The sequence below is a fragment of the Lethenteron reissneri genome, chromosome 19, assembly GCF_015708825.2.
Source record: "Lethenteron reissneri isolate LAM-NWPU_2019-01 chromosome 19, ASM1570882v1, whole genome shotgun sequence".
In the NCBI taxonomy this organism is placed as follows: domain Eukaryota; kingdom Metazoa; phylum Chordata; class Hyperoartia; order Petromyzontiformes; family Petromyzontidae; genus Lethenteron; species Lethenteron reissneri.
In genome coordinates this window covers 9,547,494-9,569,211 of record NC_083797.1, presented here as the reverse complement: position 1 = coordinate 9,569,211, position 21,718 = coordinate 9,547,494, and the positions used below count along the sequence as shown (strand labels likewise).

General features: G+C 42.0%; 1 pseudogene; it reads left to right on the top strand.

Annotated features, from left to right (window-relative positions):
• The window catches only part of LOC133344243 (CUB and sushi domain-containing protein 3-like), a 435,165-nt pseudogene extending 413,447 nt beyond the window's left edge, over positions 1-21,718 (top strand).

Below are 21,718 nucleotides of genomic sequence, written 5' to 3'. Positions count from 1 at the left end.
GAGCAGCGGTACTGCGTCACCCGCCGCGAACTGTTGGCTATCGTGTTCTTTATCCAACAGTACCGGCCATATCTGTACGGCCGGCATTTCACCGTCCGTACAGATCATGCAGCGTTGCAGTATGCCCTACGAATTAACCAGCCATCGGGGCAGTTGTCCCGATGGCTCGAGATCATGCAGGATTTCGATTTTGAGACAACTTACCGGAAGGGGATTCGCCACACCAACGCCGATGCCCTATCACGCCTGCCGATCGCCCCGGATTGCACTTGTTTCTTGGGTTCGGGCCGTTGCAAATCGGCAAGTGACGGCCGGGATCGGGTTCTTGCGGCCGCAGTTGATACTCCTTCGGACGCTGGTCCTATTTCGGAGGGTGGGAGTGATTCCCTACTTGGCTTGTCAAGTACTGAGTGGGGTCGCCTCCAAATGGAGGATGCGACCCTCCTGGCGCTACGACGTCGCGCGGAAGGATCAGGTCAAGGGAAGTCGGGCGTTGACTCATGGGGGTGGTGCCAGGGCTTACTCATGCATTGGGACGGGACGATCCGCCGTCACAGGCTGGTGGTGCCTTCCACGTTGAGGGGTAGGGCTGTATGGGCTGCTCATGAACGGCTCCTGCACCTGGGTACCCTCAAAACACTTGCCATGCTCCAGCTTAATTACTTTTGGCCGGGCATGGCAAGAGACGTGGACGATCTGCTGCGGTCCTGTACCCAGTGTGCACAACGGAAGCCGCCGGCGAAGGGAGCCAGTCCACCGCTCCAGTCCATTTCGGTCACCCGGGTTAACGAGCTGGTCGCCCTTGATATTTTGGGACCGTTTCCTTCCACGCCGAGGGGTAATAAGTACCTGCTGGTTGGCGTGGAATATTTCACGCGATGGCCTATGGCTTGGCCCCTCGCCAACCAGTCCGCAGCGGCCGTTGCGGAGGCTTTTGTTCAGGGCTACGTCCTCGACAAAGGCGCTCCGGAACGGTTGTTGACCGATCAGGGAAAGAATTTCACTAGTACCCTTTTACACGAGGTATGTGGCCTTCTGGGTACAAAGAAAGTTCGTACCTCGCCTTACCATCCACAAACGGATGGGATGGTGGAACGCTTGCATAGGACTCTTACGTCCATGCTATCCCACCAGGTATCTGAGTCCCAAAACGATTGGGATCTACGGATCGGGGGAGTCCTGGCGGCATACAGGATGGCTCCTCACGCGGCGACCGGGTTCTCGCCATTTTTTTTGATGTATGGTCGCGAGGTTGACCCGCCTGTCGCGACTCAGCTGACGATTGCCGCGCCTCATGCTAAGTCGAAAATCGCCGACCATGTTAAATTTAACATCCTTCGCTTGGCGGAGGCACGGCAGGCGGCCATGCAAAACTCTGACTCTCGCCAGAAACAAAACGAGAGATTGCGGTCGCGCCGGACTCACACGCACGAATGGCACCCGGGCGACCGAGCATGGTTGCACTGCCCTCAGGTGCCATTGGCCACCTCGGCTAAGTTGTTGCGACCATGGAGGGGCCCCGTTGAAATTGTGCAGGTTGTGCGGCCTCAATGTGTGCGCATTAAGTGGGGGAAGCGTCGGTGGTTTGTGCACCCTTCACGGTTAAAGCCATTTTTTGCTCCGCACGCTTCCTCCCACGTAAATGGCCGAACATGTGGGGAGTCCTCTGACTCCGGGGGGGCGGGATCGATGCCAGCCTCTGATCCACTAATGACTGTCCCGTCTTCAGGAGCCCCAGGACTGAAGCCCTCTGGGCTGCCAGCCTCCCCCGTGGGGGGCGGCGCTGGCACGTCCGGGAAACCGGACGACCAGGCACCTGCTGATGCGACACCTGCCACTGACTCTACCAAGCCGGCCCCTTGTGACGGGCCCGCTGCACGGACTCGCGCCAAAACGCGCCGGTTGTTATGATTAGCTTTCCGCGCGTGTTCCGTTGCTGCGGAACCCGCTCATTGTATATATGTTTTTTTAATGGTTGTATGTGTGTGTAATAACGATGACCACGCTATCTGCTTGTTGCTTGCTGTCCATGTAAGTGTGTGCGTGTGTTGGGAATGGACGGAGAGTCTGCTGTGGTTGCTGAGTTTCAAAGGGAGTGTGTGCGCTGCTGCGTGGAGTTGTTATCTTGATGGTAAAGTTAATTATTAACGTGGGAGCGTCGGGTATCCTGTGCTGTACCATCTCGTGGGTCACCGTGCGCGATGGGCTTAATTGAAAAAAAAAAAAATGTTTTTTTGGGCTGTATTATGCTGCGAGGTGCTGTGTGCGATGCGGTCGTTGCATGAGAGGGAATAACTGTGTTGTGGTTGAAAAGTTACGACGGGATTGATGGTGTGTTGGTCGCCTGCAGATTTGCTTGCTATTGTGCTTCAATGTACGCGTGTGATCGCGATATGCTGATTGCATGTGCTGTTATACCGTTCTGTATATGTGTTGCGGTTCCGGGTGGGGGTTTTTTTTTTTTTTAGGGAACCATCGGTTGATGTTACGCTTGTTCTTGTTATTGTTACTGTTACGAGGCACACGTGTATTGACGGTGTTAATCTTTATTCTTGGGGGTTGAGGGATTGTTGCAGCCGGGACGGCTGCGAGCTGTACAGGGGGGGGTGATGTAGGGGTTATTACGGGAGAAACGGCGGACAACAAACACAGGGCTGTCGGCACTCACATACACGGGGGGTCACACCGACGTCCGCATCAGTTATTGCCCACGCCCCCAGCCCTCGGAGGCGATCCCTATAAAAGGTGGAACCCAAAGAGCTCGAGGCAGTTCGACACGAAGCTGACCAGTGAAGATCCAAGACTCGGAGATTAGGCCCTGGGACTCCCCGGTCTCGCCGTCCTTATAAGGGCCGAGCCGGGTAAGCCAGTGGCGCGGCCCAAGAGCTTCCAGACCGCTGCCCTTATCAGGGCAAGGCTGGTTAGCTGGTGCCGAGATCTGTGCTTGCCAGGGCCAGATCAGTCAGCCTCCCGTAGCCCAGTAGAGGAGGACTGGGGGACAGGACAGAGGGCTTAGTACTAGGGTGGGTTTCCCATAGTACGGGTGAAGGGGCCGATACCCCTTCAACTATTGTATCTGTCCCGGAGTTAATAAACAGTGTGTCTCAACTTCCTCATCGTCTCCTCATCAACTTACTACAAATATAAGGCCCTTCTATATAATTTGCCCTGGGCATTACAACAAGTAAAATGGTGCGCTAATTTACTCTAAATTATGGGACACTGCCTTCAACTGTGGATAATGTGTGTTTACGAGTGCTAACTAATATCAGCATTCACTTTGAGGATGGTGATATGACGGTACCAAACAAACATCTGACAGCGCCCCATTCTTGTTAACGAACACTGTGTACGGAGTATAAAGGCAGCAGCAAGAAGTTCTACAGTGATTCCACATGTCTTTGTTATACCTCTGTGGATTGCACAAACCGAGTACACATATCACATGCAGAAGACATCCTGGCACATCCAATTTTAGGAAAATCAGACACCATATTTGGGCATATTCAATTTAAATGGTAGACATGCTTGCCTTATATTGGCTAATTAATATGGGTAAACAAATTACTGACTTTGCTAGTGAGAAGATTTTAGTCTGGTCATTGTTGCATTCGTGGTCAATGTTTTTTTCTTTAAAACTACGGGGCGATGACGTGGGCCATCGGTAGCGCGTTCCCCACTTGTTGGAGAGGTTCACGTTTCGAAACGCCTACTGTCTACTTCCCAGGAGTGGGATGTTAAAGATCCCGTGCGTGATGTCATTCACAAGAGTAGGCCATTTTTTTTTATCAAAAGCTGTATTTATACTGGAGGTATCCGATGAGCTATAAAGCTCTCTTTTCACATATGTGTTGGTATCATAGTCAGAATTTACTAAATTTGAAAGCAAAAAATACCCACAAATTATCCAATTGGGATTTTGAAAAGCGATCATTGCCCCCCACGGCAAAAACTTGGCAGGACCCTGCTGAAAAACAATTAGACCTTTCAGCAGGGAAAGAAGCATAATCATGAAAATAAAAAACCCATGTTCATAGAAACATGTGGTTTTCAACTGTTTATCATTTTATTTATATATCTCTTTATGTTTGTCTATTTCAATTGTGTGTGCGTATTGAGAGCCCACTGTGTGATGATTATTGTTTGATTGCAAATTCTGTGTTACACGTTTAAGTATTTTAAGTGCACTCGTAAAGAGAAGGTTCCGTCAAATACATATATTGTGACCACCAGTAATTCCTCACCAGAAACGTTTGAGAGATAACACGACTGAAAGTCTTTTTGTACGTGGCCACTGTCATACATTCGGGTGCTCTTCTTTAAAAGTATCATCCTTTCTCATGTTTATTAAAAATTGTAATCCTCTGACCTTTCCCACACATTTAGACCCTTTGCAGAACACGTGCCCTAACCCCGGAGTTCTTCAGTTCGGGGAATTAAACAGCACTTTCGGATTCCAGGTATGAAACGATATAAGTATACATTACGGATTTTTCACCCATTTTTAATTGTATGCAGCTGAATGAGGAAAAATATTTAAATATATACGATTAATGAGTTGTTTGCATTAATAAGTGGATATCTGAATTGCATTTCGTGGCATTTCCTGGCACTATATTAGTTTTTGTTCCCGTCATCAGGCGTGGCCAGTAACTCTAATTGAATGATTCATAGCTTCCTTTGAATTTCGTTATGTTCTGCATGGAATGATAATGTCAGTCATTTAATTAAATACCCAACTCTGCTTCTAGGGCGAGATGTACCAACGTTGGTATATCATCAATCAGATATTTAGTGCTGCTTATGACCTGTAAAAAAACTTTTCAAATAAAAATAGCTGTGTTTAAATGTACGTATATTCAATAATTACAGTATGGGTCTTGGGGGCTGAGCGGTGGCACACTGTGCGCTGTGAACCCAGTGACCTCGGTTCTATTCCAGGCCATGGCTAAATTCAGACATCATGGCTAGTGATACCTGAACTGCTCGAGGCTCACCCCCCACCCCCATTAACTTGCACTGAGCAGCATAGTTAAGTATGGTCAAACAGTCTCCGTGACTAACACGTCATACGGGCGTCTGCATCCAGCCATGGATTGACAGAGTTGTGAATTAATTTATTCAGAACTCAAAACGGGTTGGTGTATCACACCTGCAGAACACGGTACACTTTCAATAAATTAATTAACGAATTTAAAATTGTGTACAGAGTGCATAGTTCTATTAATATGGAGTATAATGAGGTTATTTTTGTTATTTGAGGATTATGGATCATGCAAACACGATCATGTGTGAGGCTCCCAACTTGCAGGATTAAGAAGTGGCCAGTAGATATAAATATATTGCAAAAATAATAAAACGTTGCTTACTCAACTGAACATATGTTTTCATGTGATCCTCATATGTATGTGCATGCATTTTTATCCCACAAACTGCCAAACATTGATCAATGTGCATTGGTAACACACTGCAAAGGAAAATAATCTAAATATAGAGTTCAGATACTCAGCGAGGCTTTCATATGTAAACAACAAATACATTATTAATTGTGTACCTCAAATATGCATGAGTAGAAAAAAAAACCGCATGATGCTGGTGTGAACTCGCATGGCCATGTTCCTGCCCTGCAATTTTTTTTTTTTTGACAATGTTAGTGTCAGTTTCATTTTTGCCATGGGCACGTGTCATGCCTATGGGGGCAGTGTGCAGTCACGCTCGTGGAAACACCTGACAATCTGTCTATCTCCTTTAACAAGGTTGGCAGCAAAGTGAAATTCAGATGCGGAAAGGGATACCACATCCTGGGGTCCACAGCGAGGTCTTGCCAGTCCGATTACGTATGGAGCGGCACCCGGCCGCAATGCATACGTAAGTTTAACGTGAGCACGTTCATAATCTGGAGAGAGAGAAAAAATACAATGGTTTATTAAGTGTTCTGTGATATACGTATTCGACTTGAATTCATAAAGGAGAGGGGGGGGGGGGCTATTAAACAGATAGGGGGGAAAAGTGTTCTGTGATATACGTATTTGACTTGAATTCATAAAGGAGAGAGGGGGGGTGCTATTAAACAGATAGGGGGGAAATGTATCATGCTAATTTAAAGTGTGTCTTTTGGTGCATTTGTATGAACAGTAAAAGTGCATTTCAATACGTTTTATAATTATCTATGCTTTATATATTTTTTACCAAGTATGCAATACATCATGCAGTAGTACACAGCTATAGGCATTTTAGCAGGATTTTTTTTCGTATTGTACATTTCAAAAGCTTTGGTAATGTATGCAATGTAACGGTTCCCTTAAAGTTGTTGCTCACACCAACTGCTGATGGAAGGACCCCGACCAGAGGGAGATCTAGAGACTCTCTGGATGGGGGATTTCAATGTGACGGTCCTATTTGGAAATGAGTGTGCATGCATGTGTTTCATTATACATTTGCGCTTTTCAGTTATACATTTTGTCACACGGCACAAGTAATGCAGGTGCTGAAAGACACTGCGTGCCATGCAGTAGCAGGCTGGCTATTACTTACGGTGCCAGTTTGTGAGCCACAGTCCCAAATGTATAAGTATGCTTGAGATTTTTTTTTATATAACCAAATCACTGCATTGAGCCTGTGGCCACGAACACGCCGTATGTTCATGAAAACCGTGATGGGTCTATATTGTTGAGCCAGACGAGAGAGAACTCACGAGACCAGGATAGCCTCATTTGCAAAAGTGACCTGGAGTATATTCCTGCCAGTCGGGGGCGATGCTTGCTATGTATGATCCCAATTGAGTAACTTTAGTTGTAACCATGCCTGGGTACAGCAACCCCAGGCTGCTTCATGACCAGCCTCGTTAGAGTCCATCCATATTCATCATATAATTAAAGCTCCTCTAAACACAGTATGCCCATTTGTGGTGTTTATGCATTAATTGCTTAAACTATCTACACGCATACCCCATCAATTCCAACCTCATTCCTGAAGTTGAAAGGTAGATTTTTTTTTTGCGTAATAAAAGTTAGTCTGATAGTGGGATTCAACTCGGTTTATTTTGCATGTGTACGAAGCTGAAATTGGAAGAGCATCAATATACTGTGAAATATACTACCTCAATGTGTAGGTTTTCACAATTTGCCTGTATAGTCCTCTGATGTGTTTTCAAGTTGTACTACTACGAGTACTGATGGATTCTGTCGTGTGTGTGCCTCTATCCAGCGCACAGCTGCAGGCAGCTGGAGACCCCAGAAAATGCAGACGTAGGGGCCGTGGACCTGCCCGGCCTGGGCTACACGCTCATGTACAGCTGCCAGCCGGGATTCTACCTGGCGGGGGGCTCGGAGCACCGCAGCTGCCGTCCCGACGGGACCTGGTCGGGAAAAACTCCCATCTGCCATCGTGAGTCGCCAGCACGTCCGCGCAAATGCCTCCCTTCCTCGCAGGCCATCCTGCACTGGAAATGCTTGTTTGAGCATTATTTCATCGCAGCAGCAGCAGCAGCAGTAGTTTTATCATCATTATAGTCAGCAACAGCAGTATCAGCAAAGGCAAGAGCTAGGTCATTATATCTGTTTGTGTGCTTGGTGGCCATCCATTCAAGCACTATCCAGGCTAAACCTGCTTAGCATCCAAGGTATGTATATATGTATTGAACTTATTTCGCACCGTACGTAGCCAACCGTGCTAATCGGAGTTGTTGGAAGGGTCTGACGGAGTCCGGCGAATTTTGGGTGATCTGGTCACGGGAAGATTTTACTTTAACTTTTTTCTTCCAACTTCCATTCCGATGAGGTCCGCATGGATGTGGTATGCGAATGGCTAATTTAGGAACTTAATGCATTAACTTCATAACAATGAAGCATAGGTTTTCGTGGTTGCTCTCTGATGTGGTTCAGGTTGCAGCGTGTGTTGTTCGGCACAGTGTCTGACAATTTGCTGTACGTGCTGGGAGTTTCTTGAGGAAGCCAATAGTTAATTTGGGTACTGATTAGTTTTTTTTGCGAACACAATAGTTTATGAAGCTTTCAGCATGTGGCGCGAAACCGGGGACATCATGCCGAATGACACGCGGGTATTGTTATCATAATTTCATCGCTAGGTTGTTTGTCATTTATCTTACTTAATTACCCCTTTAACAATGCCTATGAAAGGTGGAAAATGTATTAATTGGTATCATGAAATTATTTAAAGGAAAATAAAAATAAACTGCAATCCTGTCAACTTTTAAAGTACACCATATAGGTGCAATTAGTATGCATTTAACGCTCATATACAAGCCTTTAGAAATCAAAGCCTCGGACTGTATGTACTCGGTATAAAGTACACCTGTGGCAATGGTGTATTTGTACCTGACCGGGGACTTGTCTTGGTTGAGTCAGCCTTAAAGGAGTACTTTTTGATTATGTAATATAGGTAATATGATACTATTAATAGTTTCTCACTCGTAACACGTTTTTCCAATTATCTTTCCAGGCTGACTTGGACAATATTTTTTTCATTTTTTTACAACTCATCAATATATATATTTTTCTGATTTTGTTTTCGTAATTTGGTTTTATATCTGTTGTTTTATTTTAATAAGCAACTACTATTTTGAGTAACCGTAGTAGCAACCACGATGACTAAATCACCTGGAATGCGCACGATCTCGTCATATATCGCAAGCTATGCGAGGTTTTAAGCCTGGATAGTGATAGGATGGGCAACCACCAGGCATGAAGCAGACGCTGTAGGCCACTGTGGAGCTGCGTTGTGAACAGAGATACAGTACAACAAAGCCTGTTGTACTGTAACTATGCTCCAACATCTATACTCCACACGTTCACTGACCCAACTTGACCAGTGTGGTGAAGTATGCTCAAATAATGGCTATCACCCACGTGGCCATGGGGATGCCTTCATGTAGCAGCGCATGGACAAACAAAATGGGTTGCACGTGTACATGCGTGTACTATAGGCTCATGAGCTAAACTTTAAAACCTGCTATATTGGTAGTGGCCTAGTTGTTTGTATTTCTTTGGCTCTGTTGTTCCATTTCATTTTCTGCCACCAGCTGCAGCCTCCTTGAGTTGTATTCCCATACGGGCCTCTAATAAGCGCTAACTCCTGGCAGTGGGTAGCATGCAGGCTGACCTACAAAAAATGTTTCCTTCCTGCCCACATGGGAGCTTTTGATGGATGCTTCATTTCTTTACTGTCTCAAAACTGAATCTTTTCACATGTTTGTGTTTTCTCTATAACATGATCACGTAATAAAGAGGAATTACATCTCCATGGGACACGTTTTTCCAGTAACAAGCTGACAAACGAAATGCAGACTTGATCCTCTGTAAGAGGTGTCTATTTGGTGTTTGAATATCTTAATAGTTGTATTTAGGCCTGAAAGGATAAAGTATTTTAAAAAATTGTATTAGGATTTATATAACAAAGAGGAATTGTTTAGCAGCCTTAGATGCACCAGACATGGCATTGGGTGAAAAAATGTGGACAAGCAGGGAGTGCTTGGAATCACTGGGTACAAGTGGGATGCTATTCTGGATTTGACCATTGTTATGTACAAAATACGGACTCTATCTGGCCAACCAAACCTTTTTGAAATCAATACAGAACTGGGATGAATAAATTAGGACATTTATATTCAGTGGGGTGAAAACAAATAGAGGGAAGGAATTGCTTGTGCTATATGTAAATCGTGGCAGCCTTCTATATCACATAGGGTTTACAGTCACTACGGAGGAGTGGAATTCTTAGCCTCTCAAGGAATTAAGCGTGGAGTTTTATAATCAAGAATATTTCAGGTGGATAGTATTACAGCTTTCAGCCTCAATATCTAAAGGGGTACATCAAATATGTGCTCCAACAGCTAGCTGTGAAGATGTAGAAGTGTTACAAATGTATGAAGATAGTAGACAATGACTAAATGAGGGCAAACACACAACACAATTATAATGGGACACTTCAACGGTAGGTGAAAGGAGCAAAGGTATAATTGGTAAATTTGGATCGAGAGAAAAGACTGTCAATTAGAATTCGAAGCCAGCAGGGATGTGATGATAATACATCCTTTTTTATATAAGGAATATAGAAATAGCCATGAAGGAGTCCAAATCAAGAAATAGAAAATTACGGTATTTGATTCTCATGGACACACCACAGATAGTCAGAGATGTCCCTGCCCCATTAATGAGAGCTAACCAACGTTGTTTTACTATTAGCATATCGTACCACTTTGTCATGAAGTTGATAAAGCTCTCTAGTATTTCCTTCTTCTTGGTTCTTTCGGTAAAGTCACGTAGAAGGGAAGTAATAAAATAATAAAAATAAAACATAATAAAATTATTCTCACGACGTTTTATTATGTTTTATTTTTATTACTTCCCTTCTACGTGACTTTACCGAAAGAACCAAGAAGATGAATCCTTGCAGTCACGAAAGCTTTAAATCGAAATTTAGTATTTCCTTCCTATGTTATTCCTTCCAATATTAGGAATCCACTGGAGCTATGCACTTTTAAATCTACATTGAAGCCTTCTTTGTTTAGAACTGCTTTTTGTGTTTCGTGTATTTTCCCCCCGCACTTCCGATTAGCATTTTGGCGATGTACGGTGTGAACGGAGTTCAACATACACACATTCGTACAGTACATTTGATAATAATTCTAGTGCATTTTTTCTCTCTCTCTCCAGCTGGACTCAAACCATGTGAGAAAAATAATAGCGCACTTTCAACAATTCATAGCCCTCACGCTGCAGGTGAGTAGGGCCATGTGATACGACACAGCTGAATTATTGCAAAAACATTACACGTACAGTGTTCAGTGTGAGTACTTTTCTTAACTACATTTTTTATCTAGCTACGACTACATTCAGATGGGGTTTTTCTCACCATGGTCTTGATTCAGTGATGTACATTGTAATTTGAATGTTTCAGACAATGGCCCAAACCTTTGCTTATTACATATACGTTTTGCTCTTAAAAGCAGTGTTCTTGATGGATGTATTGAGATATGATTATTTGTTCTTATGCACCACTGCCCACGCAGTAACAACATGTTTTTAATAACTTTTCCCATTTAATGTATTCAATACAATGCGCTTGTGCTAGGAGACACATACGATGCTGTAATTTACAGTGAGTGTAGGAGGCAGAGGGTGAATGCATTTGGGGGAATCGGTGGAGTTGGTGGCGAGAAAAGTATTGGGCGTTGGGTAATGAGTGGAAATATAAATGAGCGGGCCGTTTGATCCGTGCTATTCTTACTCTGGTGTCACGGTAGGGGACACCTTGTGATGGACATCCTGTGACAGTTTGTGGTCTCAAATCTAAAGGCAGTTTGTGGCCAACTATAAAAAAGTGACTTCTAATCGTGCCCTAGCATGAACTCTCTGTGACCATGGAAAACACCTTTAGGAGCTGCAAGATTAAGTTAGGGGTTACATTCATTTATGAGGTACTGCAGTTCCTTTTCTGTGAACGTGTCACCTTTTAACAGTCTCTGGATACAATCATCGACTGAAGTATTGATCCTATTAAGCTCAGAGGCTACACTTTTGTTCTCCACAGCCCTTGACGTGACTCTGTTTGAGGAGTCCATTTGGAAAGGCTCGTTCGACTTCAGAGACACAAAGCGTCCGGCTTCGTTGCTGACGAACAGCATCGACGTCAATTCAGGCCGACTGAACATCACCTTCTTGGCCACTAACATGGAACTCAATTTAGCAGGTGATTGCCGCAACTCTTCAATGGTATCGGTTCGTTTACACATCGCTTGTGACACGAAGCAATTGCAACACACTGGGTGATAGCGATGCCGTGGTGGCGAGATGTTAACTCGCTCCCCTGGTATACAGGGTTCGACCCTGACGCCTGTATATATGGAGTTTGCATGTTCTCCCCGTGGTCGTGTGGATCTTGTCTTTGCACTCCGGTTTCTTCCTCCTCATTTAGAAATGTGTGTTGAGAGTATTTGGCTGCTATAGATTTCCACATGATGATAGGCCACTTCGTTGAGCTATCATTTGTGGCCAGGTTGCTTCTGAAAAAGAGCTGTATATATCAGTGGGCCTTATCTAGTAAAATAAAAATTAAATAGATTATTAAAAAAATATGAAATAAAGATTTTGTTTCCAGTTGTATTTGTTTACAGCTGTCCTCAACGGGGAGTGCAGCCACACTTTGGAAGGTGGGAGTGTCCTCCTAATGAATGGTTCCTCGTGGTTATTAGTCATATTACAGATCCACAGTGATCCGTTTCCATCTTCTATATGTTATTGGCAAAAACCAAATGTAAAATATTTAACTTTGATCAGTGACAGTAAATCTGTGTTGGTGTATCCTTCCCATATCTAAAACTGTGGGAATGTCTTCTTGGTTCTTTCGGTAAAGTCACGTAGAAGGGAAGTAATAAAATAATAAAAATAAAACATAATAAAATTATTCTCACGACGTTTCGGCCACAACGCAAGCAGCCGTCCTCAGGTGAAAACCAGGTCCGTCGAGGGAATGTCGGGACACCCACAATACCCACATTGGCTTACCGCCTGCTCCTTAAACACAGTCCGATAATCGTACACTTAATCCAATGTTACACATGTATCCATCAACACTGACACACCACGCATTAGTATGTCCTTCTGAATGGAGAATATTGCAGAACATGGGAAGATTGGCCATGCTAAGACACTGGATGTAAATGACAACTGCCAGTTGGTGAATGATCACTATGGACCTGCAGCCGTCACGTGGTATTAATGCATATTCTCTCCGGTCGCAGGGGTCTTCAAGAATAAAGAGGGAAATGTATTCCTTCGAGTCACTCACGTGAAACGTTTTGATCAATCTTTGTTTGAAAAGGTGCCTGGTGATTGGAGCATGAATGGGTCTGTAAGTACTTTATAAGTTATGCCAAGCAGCTAAGTTGTGGTGATTTATGTGTGTGCATACATGCAAATATGAAGACGGACAAACACATCTTCGTAATAATTCAGTTGTGCATAATGGTACTGCAGACTCTCGTTAGCAATGTGGATTGACCGTGTTAAGGTGCATCTCGTCACTAAACTCGTGATGCTGAATAGGGTAGGATGGCTTTGGATGACATTCACGGTATTTATTACCAGTAAGGAATGCTATATGTATGTTGAACTTATTTTTGCACCGTGCGTGGGCAACCGTGCCAATCGGAGGTGCGGGGGAAGGACAACAAGCAACAAATTAAGCGGTGAATCGGGTTAACTGAGGAAATGCCAGGAACTGCATCCCAAACGTTGAGCACCTGCCCTTCCCACCACAGCATCCGACCATTCCAAAAGAAAACTCACTTGCTGGCGAGTGAGTTTCATGCATCAGTAAAGCTCTCCCTTTAACCCTCTCAATCCTCCTTTTACAACCCCCAAATGGTATTGTGCTTGATTTATGGCTTTAATTTGTATTGTGCGCACAAGGGGAACTTGTGGAACTGAACTTATTCGGGTTTGTTTCTTAATATAACAATGGACAAAATAAGAATTACAAAAAGTGTTCCTTTATGTATCAGTTTGGTGGGTTGGTACATTTTTGGACCGTACTTCTATAAAGTAAAAGCATAGTTTCTTCCTTAGTTTGAAGAAAAATATAAAAAATAAAGCCAACAATTGTTTTAATTTTTTTTAAAACTCCATATACTACTTTTGTTCATTCCACATATCCAAGTTCCTGAAAAAAAAAGCTGATTTCTTTTTTCAGTTCAAAATAGTTTGTAAATCAGAACGAAAAAAATAACATAATGTGAGATATTTTTGGTAAATGTTGATCATCAAAATTAACTTTGGGATGATGCAAAGTTTCCTCACACAATTTCTGTACATATAAATCCATCTTTGGTTAAAACAATTCTTGCCAGGGAAGTTAGATTTTATAGTTGGTATATACGAACATTATAAAAGCGTTTGTGCACAGTCAAGCAGACGAACGAAGCTGCCGTTAAGCGCAAGTGCTGTAGGGTTGTTAAGTTTAAGAATGAGTAGATGAATGGTTCATCTTGTAGTTCTACAAAACCGTTTTGATGAAATATATGAATTGTAATATTTTCTGAGCATTTCAGTGAAACATAACTATGTTAGGAATATTTATCTGGGTAAATGTGTCGAACATATTACTTTAGTTTCACTTCATCAATAGTTCTTAACATATTAATCAAGCATCTGGTGGGTTAAACATTTTATGGATCAAATGCTACAATTGCTCAATTTAATACAAACATGTCATCATGTCCAGTGCTGTATAACAATAAAATATTACCCGATAATAAATTTCTGCTGTTTTATTGACAGTGACTCATTTTAATTGGTCTTTTTGACTACCAAAGCATATGCATTTTCGAGGCATATTTTTGAATGTAGTACTGCTTGCTCATGTTTAAAAAAGCAGTGTACAGTCAGATTGATGGCTTCATAGTGCAACGTGCATGCCCTAATGGGTTGTTTTATATTTATAATAATGTTATGAGTGTTATAAAGTATATTCATGATGTGTTACAATGAGAGAATGCCACAAATGTGGTCATTGTGCACAGCACACTTTAATGCAGGGCGATAATACATCTCTCCAAATTAAGTTATGTTCCACAGTACATTTTTTTATGTCACATTCCAGATGTACAAAATACAGCAGAGTTATTATTGATAGTTTGTTATACGGCCCATAATGGCAATGTTCAGCACAGGGGATTGGACTGCCCTGCAAGTTAATCTGAAGTAACGCGTTGATCATAGATGATGGAGTGTGTCTGTGATGTGATGTGTCAGCTCAAATTGCCTCTGCTTTTATGGCACAGGTGACAACCGATATTGATGGTGTGACACACGTTTATCAAGGATTCATACAAGCCAAAGAGTATGGTTCATTTGGATTTAAGAAAATAGGTAAGTATTGTTGAGAACATGAAACAATTTTTTTTATTTTACTCTATAGCTCGTTTTTCGGAAGCGACCTGGCCACAAATGATAGCCCAATGAAGTGGCTTATCGTGTGTAAATGTGTAGCAGCCAAATACTCTAAACTATTTGCTGGTTAGTTGGTGATTAGGAAGAAATCCATTGCATTCACACACCAGGTATCATATTGGCTTTTGTAATAATGCTGCCAGAACATAACACAAAGCACATATTATGCTGCAATGTAAAAAAATTACTTGCTCAGGGATATAATGGAGCTCATAAATCTCTGCTTAAGTGAGGCATAATTGTCTGCTCTTGAACTATACTTCAATCTTTCTAAAACTTTTCCATAGAGGCTGTTCTTTGAATTATAAATTGTATCTTGTGAGCCCTCAGACTCAAAGTAATTTTTTTTTCGTTGTGGCTTCGAGGTCAAAATGTTTCAGTGTACATCTGCATGTGTGCATTTAATCTTGTACTCATTGTAACAAATGTAGAACCTCTTAATTGCAGGTTCAGTATTGCAATTTATACTCCTCTGTGCAGATAAAAAATACATTGCATGACAACTCTAGACATAGAGTATTTTCATATGAATGTAGCGGTGCTGTTTTGAAAGAAACAATTGTTACATGAAACAAGCAAAGCAATGGATGTTTTGTGTTGTTGTTATGCCTCAAAATTAAATGAACGTCAGAATTTAGCATTGAAGTAAAAAAAACACTGAATTTGTCAGTTCCGGACTCCTATAGCTTTCTGAGAATTAGAAATTGTGTTAAAACACAATGCTCAAAAAGCCCTTCCAATTACAAATGGACCAACAACAGCAGATCGCCTGCTGAGTGCATTGCTAAGAAATAATTAAATAAGGCTTTCAAATTACATGGGCCTTATTTTAAGTGCTAGCCTGCAGCGTCAAGTTTTTCACACGAAAAACAAGGTTCACTTGAGCAAAAATCCAGGCCAATTACTAACTGCAAAAAAACAGTCATAATGTGCACTTACAGAAATTGCGTTGGTCTCACTGGGGGAACCACTCAATTGCCCCTAATGTAGACATACCGGAGAATTTTGTGAAATAGGCCAGAATCTCTTTGTAAGAATGTGACACAGCCTCCGCAGAAACATTGGGGGGGGGGGGGGGGGGGGCAATGCTCTATCCGATGGGAGACATGTGCTTGGCTGCCCAACGTTGGAAAGCGTTGATTCCCTGCGTGGGTGGGCGTTCAGCCTGGCAGAGTATGGCGCACGGGCTTCATGCCTTGAGCCTTGAGCCTTGCTCGTGATGGATCGCTTTTTCCCCCCCCTTTGCTTCAGGAGCGGAGACACGGGGCCCCGAGGGAGGCACGGACCCGACCGGCCAGCAGCATGGCACCAGCAGCAGCTCTGTGGCTGTAGCCATTCTTGTGCCCTTTTTCGCCCTCATCCTGGCCGGTTTTGCTTTCTACTTGTACAAGCAGCGGTGAGACATGATGGAGAGAGAAAAAAAAACGCAGGTTTCTTGAATTGCATTAGGGTCACCCTTAACAATCCCTTTCACGAGTGTAGAAATAGGGCTTGAGATTTTAATTCAATATTTTCTGTTTCCGTGTGAGCATTTTGCCATTTTCCTTTTCTATTTTGTTTGCGACACAGAATTGAAAGAAAAAAAAGATTCGTCTCCTTGTATTATAGCCAAGGTCTGCTTTCTGATATTAACTGTCTCAATTGATTTTCTTCAGGTTAAACACAAGGTTCATTGATGAATTTGCTCACGAATGTAATGTTTTGAATATTTGAATGACGTTGCTGTTTAGTGATGTGTATATATTTCCCCATACATCAGTGTTTATTTGCTTTTGTCTTTGTGTTGCAGGTCAGCTCCAAAGCCACACTTCAGTGGTTTTGCTGACCATGAGAACAGTAATGGGCAGACAGCTTTTGAGAACATGATTTACGACAGCAGTCTGAAGCATGGAGAGAGCAAGGCAGTGCGGTTCGACCCCAGACTCAACACAGTCTGCACAGTGGTAAACACCTGCTTTTAATATGAGGCTGCTATACGTGTTTCAGTTCACCGTGGCTAACATGCCAAAAGGATCCGGAAGCATCTTAACTGTTAATGCAACATATTAACGTATGTCTAATGTATTATTACAAATTAAATAATAGAAATGCAGTTTATATAAATATTTGTCCTATTCTAAAGTGTGTTAAAGTTAAAGGAGCAGCTCTGCAATTGTTTGTTCATGGCGTGACTGCTGGCAGAAGAGCTTCGTATACAGAGGCATTCGAGGGAGCCCCCTTTAGAGGGCATTTTTGGCCTTTTCGTCCACACTGGTCAGACACCTTGGAAGAAGTGGGAGCACCCATTTATACTGCTTGGTGACGGGGGGGGGGGGGCAGGGATTTAAGAAACTTGCCCATTGTTTCAACTTCAGTGCCAGGATATAGCACGGTTGGCTACGTATGGTGCGAAAAAGTACAACGTACATTACATATGTATGTTGAATTGGATGTATGTTGAACTTACGTAGCCAGCTATGCTAATTGTAGGTGTGGGGAAGGACAACAAACTAAACACAAAAAGCAGTTCTAAGGAAATGAGCCTTCAATTTCGATTTCAAAGTGCGTAGCTCAAATGGCTTCCTAATATCGAAAGAGGGGCCGTAGAAGCGCATCTGAAAGTGTGCGATGCGGTCGCCGTTTTTGTTCGATGCATAGATAGGATTGAACCAGTGACATCTGGATTGCAAGCCCAGTGTGCTCACCAGTACACCAATAAACAGCAGTAGCAATCCTTAAAGTGTGTATTAAATAGAACTACTTTTATCTAGACATTTTTTTTACAAAAATGCCTATGTTGCTATCATTGAATTTTGAGGCTTGAAATGCTTTTCAATATAGCTTTAGTAAACGTTTTTAAAATAAATACTTTGAAGCTTACACATTCATGTCGAACCTTAACATTTCCTTTCATTCTTTGGAATGTGTTTTTATATTTTTTTTCTTTCACAAATTGATTGCTCGCCGGGTCTCGTGAACAGTTTTTCTGTCACTCATACAATCGCACAGGACCAAAGCCATCTTTTATGAATGCAATGTATGTATTATGTACATTGAACTTATTTTGCATCGTGCTAATCGGAGGTGCAACGATGCTTTCCACATATCACCACACTTCGTCTGATATATTAATATTCCCACACCTGCAACATTCTTGTTTCAGGTGACCCTGCATTGTCACTTATCATAACCAGCCTTAGTGCATTTTTCCTTTCGTTGTATTAGCACAATGAGTTGATCACGATTGGTTGGGGTGTAACATGCTTTGAGCCATCTATTCCAATTACCAAATTGCGTGTGTGTGAGAATCTATTACAGTATTTTGTATTCGTGTCTTGTGCATTTAGCTCATGTGACATCCCAAATCCACGAGTGGCACTACAGTGCACCCTAATGGTATTGATGTGTTTGTCTTTGTTTCGTTGTTTTTGTGCTCACGCACCACGGATCTTCCTCGTAAAATATACTGGGACAACTGGCTAAACGGGACCGTCATCCGTGTAACTAATACAATTAACTTAAATCTTGATTTGAAGCTTTCGTGACTGCAGGAATCCATACTCTTTGGTTCTTTTGGTAAAGTCACTTAGGTAGAAAAATAAAAAATAAAATAAAAATAATATATCACGATGTTTCGATCGCAATACAAGCGGTCGTCCTCAGGCAGAAAAAATAATACAGCAGTGGAACTGCTGAACCAGGAAGAAACACGTGGCTGATCATTGTTATAACGCAGTGGGCTCGCACGATATTGTTTTTTTTCCGAGACCAAGGTACTCTGCAAACCTTCGGGCTACCATCAAAGATTTGTCCATGAAGCCATCCAGATATATAAACACAGAGACAATTTCAACTGAGAAGATGGGTACAAGCTGAGCAATCATTGGAAGGACGTTATTAACCAAGCAAAGTCGTAACTTGCTGCGGTGCTACCATCCTTCCTGCCGTTTGGCTGTTATCTTCGGCTATCTGAGTTACATTGCCCTGTTAGATGCCTCTGCATTAACGGTTTGGGGCCTCACTAACATGGCCGTCTCTGCTCCCTTAGGCTCGATGTATCAATGGTTCTGGCTGTGTGAGGGGCTGTGTGTCTCACTGGCGTGACCACCGTTGCGGTGGTTCTCTTGCGTGGACGCGCTTGCCTGCAGCGCCGCAGCTTGTGTTACACATAGACATGACATTAACCTGCTAATCCCCCTAATCTCTCCGCCTAATCTCTCCCATCAACATAGTGCTAATCTCCCATTAACACTGCTGTTGTGCGCAAATGCGGGGGCGATACTCATTTAATGCTAATCTCTCTCCCTAATCTCTCTCCCTAATATCCTCCATTAACACAACTGACGTGCTTGCGTGCGGGGATGGAATTCCTTTCCAGCTCAGACCCCGCCTGCTTGCCCTTTACCACATATATAACGTCTTGTTGTAACAGCGCTCTCGCTGTGTTTCTTCCTGGTTCAGCAGTTCCACTGCTGGATTAATTTTTCCGCCTGAGGACGACCGCTTGTGTTGCGATCGAAACGTCGTGATATATAATTTTTATGTTATTTTTATTTTTCTCCCTACGTGACTTTACCGAAAAAACCAAAAAGTATCAATTAACTTAACTTAATGTAAAGAATAATCAATAATTGAATCAAATTTGCAGTCCAGAATTGTGACATTTAATCAAATGGCAAGTAGGGTTAAATGATCATTGCAGATGGAATAATTTGGTATAGACCATCCTTATATAAGTGTGGAAGCTATTCTCAATTACGTAACAATAATGTCAACATATATTTCGTAAATGACAATGAGAACGAATGTCGTTTTGTTTCGCCGGCTTGCCTGTTTTTGTGAATTATGTCACAGAGTGTTTTAATGAATAGGATGCTGCTTAAAAATTAGAAATGTTTTTTTAGACAACTGAGACTAAATCAGTGGCGAAATATACTCATAACGAAGACAATCGTAATTTTTAAAAATGTTGGTTTCCCGCATGTGTTAATGACAACAATCTTACGTCTTTTTCTTTCACAGCATATGGCCACTACAACTGTATGACTGCTGCTCGGTATTATACTATGGGCGTTAATCACCGATCGTCAACACACATGAACCTTCTGCAGTCCGACAGCTTTTGGAAACTTTCCAAAGAGGAAAATGCGTCTGTATATTTACTGTATACATATACATATAGGCTTTTACAGCACTTGTAAAATAATTTATTTATAGCACTTTGTCCAAAGCACCCATCCAGCCCTGACACATTCTACAAACATATGTAAAATATGCGTTTGCTACATTATGACTTTGCCGGAATCAGTGATATGTTTGCTTATGACTATACATTTTGAGAGTGTACAAATCTGCTGCAATAATGCCATCAACGTATTACATTTGGCTAAATTGTGGAAATGTTGTAAATCATTTCCCACTGTGTAATTTTTGATGCAAAAATGTAAATAGGTATATTTTTTGTAAAGTTGTTTGTACATTTAAAAAAATGGCCTCTGTATTTTTAACAAGTTATTAAAAGTAAGTAATTTTTAAGATGACTTTCTGATGCAACTTATTTTTTATGTGTGCATAAAACATTACTGTCTTGAAACTGAACACGTTGGATTACATGATGCCGTTTATGATGCACAATGTGATGGAAAAAGTAAATTTCTTAAACTTTTACAGTTTTGCCTCCAAATATCTAACTTTATCATATGTACTTCTTTTTGCAAAGAAAATGTACTCTATCCGTATAACACATCACATTTGAAATTAATTACATATCAAAATATGTGTTATCAATAATGGTAAGGAAATAAGGGCATACAAATGAGTAGAGTATTTGTTTCCAGGTAAAAACAACTTGTTTAGTTGGGTACTTGTATCAGTTATAGCTCGGCAAACTAAATCTAAAGTGAAAAACGTAAATTGTTGTGATAAACATTATTGTGCCAGAAAACGTCCTTCTCAAGCAATTGTGTGCCCTAAGTGATGGAAAGTTACATTTGTATTAATGCCATTAAAAAAGGGGGCGATGTCGACAGACCTAGTAGAAAAGGCAGCATCGGAGCCTATCCGTATTCAGTTTGTTAAACAAGTTTAAATGCTGGCCAAGTGAATACAGGGTTTATTTCTTCGCTCTCTGCGAGCAGTCTGAATGTGCAATGGAGATGAAGCCACTTTAGCAAAGATGCCCTTGTTACCTGCACAAACTAAATCTGATTAGCAAGAATCAATTGCCACAGCCAAACAAAGGTCACTAATCTTGTTTTCACCCTCTAAAGGAATAAGCTGTCTAAATAATTATTTACGGTTGCACCCCTGTGTATTCAAGTTGTTTAAATTGGGTGTTCAGAAATAAGGCGTCTGCTGATGGTGCACAGCATTGTACAAAGCTAGACAACTGTAGAGGCGTGCAGAAGTTATTTCCCCAATTCATGTTAGTTTGCCCCAGCTTATAAGGGTATGTTTTTGTATAGGCTACAATAGCTCATTATGCATAGGTTAAATGGTCTGCTACTACAGCGGAAATGGAGTCATTGTGTATAGTTATTATGTGTAGTACAACATGAATCAGCATTTGTAAAGCATCATCGATAGAAGTCACCCAAAAGTGCTAATTTGTACACTGGCTGTAAAAATACTGTATGGCTCTAAAAGCTTTTATGTGCATTAAATGCTATGTATTGCTGCACAATAGATCAAAAGACACTAAATACAGTAATGTTGATGCTGATTTAGTGAGCATTTTAATTTTATTTAATAAAATTAATTAAAATATGTGC